The sequence below is a fragment of the Chenopodium album genome, chromosome 26 (assembly GCF_948465745.1).
Source record: "Chenopodium album chromosome 26, dcCheAlbu1.1, whole genome shotgun sequence".
Lineage (NCBI taxonomy): Eukaryota > Viridiplantae > Streptophyta > Magnoliopsida > Caryophyllales > Amaranthaceae > Chenopodium > Chenopodium album.
In genome coordinates this window covers 29,739,420-29,744,054 of record NC_137859.1, presented here as the reverse complement: position 1 = coordinate 29,744,054, position 4,635 = coordinate 29,739,420, and the positions used below count along the sequence as shown (strand labels likewise).

The following is a 4,635-nucleotide window of genomic DNA, read 5'->3' as shown; positions in this document are numbered from 1 at the left end:
CACAAAAAAGCGTCGAGATTCTCGACGCTTTTTAGTGTCCAAACTGATATACGAAGCGTCGAAAATTACATATTTCGCGCATTATCCCAAATGTGTGTAGTTTTTTAGCGACGCTTTTTCCTGTCCACATAATCAAATTTAGCGACGCTTTTTGTTGTCTTACGTTTATTCGTGTCAGCCTATGGTATTGCGGGAAACTTTTTGAAATTTGAAAATGTGAAAATATGTAGACATTAAAAAGCGTCTAGAATTTTTTTAAGTCTTTTTTTCCTTTTATTAAAATATTACCATCATATATACATTATAGTAATTTAAATTTATCATAAATTAAATTAATAACATTAAAATTAAAATAAAAAAAATATTCTATATAGCTAGATCAGATTAAAAAAAAATAATTAATCAACAATAATAAGAGTGCGTAGTTTATTACCAAATTTATAAAAGAAAACATCAACACAAGTAATAAAAAAAAAGAAAAAAAAAATAATTGCATATTATAGTAGCTTGTCCCAAAATCAATACATCACTAATATAAGACTAAAAACCAAAATAGATAAATGATGGCCTTATAGACGATATAGTCGCTTGTTTTAATTAATTTGATGCTCAAGTGTCCCGGCTTATTCTCTTGTTGCACCTACATTTCCTTTTCCAATCTTCAAAAATAAATATAGAAAGTATAAATTAGTACATTACACAATATAGGCTCAAGATTCAACACGATGTATTTAAACAATGAAAAGACCAATGTATTTAAACCAGAACATACACATGCTTTCAAAGCATATTAAGAACTAGTCCACAATAGAAACTAATAAAAATCTTTGTATCAACCAAGTATAATGAAGCACCGTAATTATACCATGAAAAATATCAAAGCATAAGATAAAACAATTTAAATGAGGTTCAACAAGTATATAAGTAAAGATAAACAACGACTAAGCTAATAAAAAGGATAATCGACGCTTATACACACACACACACAAGCTCTGAATTTCACACACACACACACACACACACACACACACATACACACACACACACACACACACACACACACACACACACACACACACAAGCATTTGAAATTCAGCTCTGATTTCAAATCTGATTTTGAGTTCTGAACTTTAGATCTGAATTAAGTTCTAAAATTTAGCTCTGAATTTAGTTCTGGATTTCAGCTCTAAGTTTATTTTTATATTCAATTTTGGATTTCAGCTCTGATTTCTCAAACTAAAAACTGAACGGCAAAAGTGTGAAGAGCACATTAAGGAGGACAAGTTTGTGGCACTCTTAGTATTTGCTTCACCCATCCCTTTACACTCCCCTTCTTTTGTTATCAAAATTCATATAACTGAACGGGTAACTATAGCTCCTAACTGTTTGTGTGTGTGTGTGTGTGTGTGTGTGTGTGTGTGTGTGTGTGTGTGTATGTATGTATATATACATATATATATATATATATATATATATATATATATATATATATATATATATATATATATATATATATATATATATATATATATATATATATATATATATATATATATATATATATATATATATATATATATATATATATATATATATGTATGTATGTGTATATATGATATATATATATATGTATGTATATATACATATATATATATATATCACATATACACATACATATATATATATATATATACCTACTATTTATAATCCTATTTCAGTTTGCTGAAAAATAAAATGGCAGAATTGCAAGAGCATTTTATTAGAGTATCAACAATAAGATAAAGATTAAGCCCTTAATAAAACCATTAAGTTATTTTAGCTGGCCGTTAATCCTCCTTGAAGCATGACAAAAAGTAAGCAAACTAGCTAAGAATTGAGGACTTGCCACCAAAAGTAACAAAACAAAAAGTAAGAAAACTCGATGTAAAAGCATGCCAATAGTATCAAATTTGAGCACACTAACTGATTAGCGGAGTAGTTATAAAAGCTAGGATCTTCAATTAAACCAGATCACACTCGATTAAGATTCTTTCGAGAGACAACTACAAGTTTTCACTAAGAGAGCCAATATATATCAGTATCACAGTATGATACTAATGATTAATGAATGGAAGAAAGTAAGAAACCAAAAGAATTGCTAGCAATTTTACCACTATATTAGATGAATAGAGCTAGGAGGAGGAATTAATTATAAACATGAAAATTTCATATTAATTACCAAGAGTACCCAAAGTCAACCACTAATGAATGAATCTAAAACCCCAATAGCGACTCTGAAATTCAAGAATAAACATGCCAAAGAGCTAGTAAACTCTTCTTCTTCAATGTAGCTCCTCAATTATAATGTCAAAGAGGTGAAACTAAGGTGATACATGGAGGTCCCAATAAAGGGTCATGCAAAACTCTCATAGGTTAGTGCTAAATCAAGTAGCACAACCAACAAAACTCCTGATGACCTATTTCCAAGAAAATCAAGAACAATATAAATTAAAACAAGCAATCATATTATATCATATAAACCAAAACTCATTGTCAAGCTGTCACATTTTAATCAAGAAATATATAATTGCCCAGATAAAAACCGGGTTAAACTATGGAAGATACATAAAACTAACCATCAGAAGCATTAGTAGTTGAAACTAGACCAAACCCTTTATTAGAATTATAGTATTTGCTTTTTGCAACTTCATAGCTTCACTCTGTTTAGCTTAGTTTTTTTGGGGAAAATTTGAGTTAGTTTGTCTAGAAAAACTATCAAATGATGGAATTAAGATGTTAAAAAAAAAAAAGAGGTACATAGAAGATCAACCTCAAGCCAATAGTATAGTATAATTCATGCTTAATCTCTTCTTGGTTCACCAACCTTGAAATCCAAACTAAACAGAACTTAAAAGGGAGTTTGATTTCAAGGATCCCTTTCTCATTTTCATTGGAGTATTACTAAAAACTAATACTATGTAATTCATAACTAATAAATAAAATCAAAACTGCAACAAGAAGGGGAAAAATTCATGCAAATTGAAAGCTGAAAGAATAAAAACCTGAAGTGACATACAACTCTGATTCTATAAATGGAGAGGTCAGCCTGATCTACAATAAACCTAATCAATAAATTTATGAGCCCCGAAGATCTATAAATTTATGAGACAGACAAGGTAAGGCTTAAGATATAAATTATATTGAGAGCATGAAATAGACTTCAAACATAAAATTGGCGGAAATCTTTAATATTAGTAAGGCAATTGGGTGGAAAAATTGTAGGCAAAGACAAATTCATACATAGTCTGATCCATTGGGTCTATTCTATTTTACTCAAAGCCCACCAAGTCATGATGACCAGCAGTCTAGCACTCCCCGAAGCCACTATAACCACAGTGAAAAAGTTGACCATGGGCCCAAGGACCATGGTCTGAGAGATAGCCATCCTTTCACCTCCAATCTACTCCACATAGCGAAAATCACTACCACACCAGATACATTAGGCAAATCCTTTCGGATTACTATGTTTGCTACGTCATTCTAAGAGGATATTTTTAGTAATGTCATCGGTGGAACTCCTATATTGAACATCGAATGGAGGAGCATGTTAGCGTAACTGACAACTTGACCCATTAATTTTCATTCCAAATTTCAAGTGTCCCAACTCCTAATAACTATCAAGCATTCAACCCAAGACATTCATTAAATCCTATAAAGTTAGAACTTAGAGAAAATTTAACTTGAGATAAATAAGTAAAAGTCTAAAAATTCAGAAGTTAAAGAAAAAAGAAACTCTGAATTTACAGGAAAAATAGACTGCTAATTGAAACAACGAACTTGTATTGATTTTAATTTAATTTGAAACATGAAACCTTTGACCAGTAATTTAATTTAATTAACTATGATGAAGAATCATATAAATTATGTAGCAGAGAAGTGAGGGTAATCATCGACAACCTATCCTAAATGAATTAAAAAAAAACAATAATTTCATAATTGGGATTTTGTAAAAGCATAAAAACCTGTAAATTATTTCCAAAAAAAATCCCTAAAATTGTTCTTCACGAGTCAAATCCATCTCTTACCAAAACATATTAAACATCATAACACTTAAAATGATCCGAAATACTAAATTCTAAAACGAGATTAGGAAAAATTATTACCTCGGAATTATCGATCTGAACAAGAAACGAAATTGAAAAGACGATAAATAAGAACAACACTACATCGTAATACACCAAGGAAAAGTAAATCTCAGACCAAACTCCATGATTTTCTATGCATTTTTGAAGGATTGAAAAAGAAAAAGAGAAGATATCAAGATTAGAATGATAAGACTCATAAGAGTGGGGGTTTCTTGTTGAGAAGTGACGGTTTTATTTTTCAAGAGAACCAAATGTGAAAATGTGGGTTTAGATAAAGTATGTGACGTGTCCCGCATGTGAGGATTTTCTCGACGCTTTTTAATGTCGAAATTAATTTCCGACTTAAAATGGCGTCGAACAACACGGAAAATATTTTACATAGCTAACGCCCCTTATCTAGCGTCGTGCCCACATCGTCGAAAAAATACGCCTTTTCTAGCAGTGCATGAAATAGCACCTCCACCTAAAACAAAAACATAACCACTAGTAGAAGATATTTCATCATTATCGG

General features: G+C 30.5%; 1 long non-coding RNA gene across 1 annotated transcript; it reads right to left on the bottom strand.

Annotated features, from left to right (window-relative positions):
* Positions 1-466: 466 nt before the first annotated feature.
* On the bottom strand, positions 467-4,395 carry LOC145618519 (uncharacterized). Its single transcript, XR_014107934.1, has 2 exons — positions 4,143-4,395; positions 467-659 (listed from the first exon to the last, which is right to left on the bottom strand). It is a non-coding gene; the product is annotated as an uncharacterized LOC145618519 (long non-coding RNA).
* Positions 4,396-4,635: the final 240 nt, after the last annotated feature.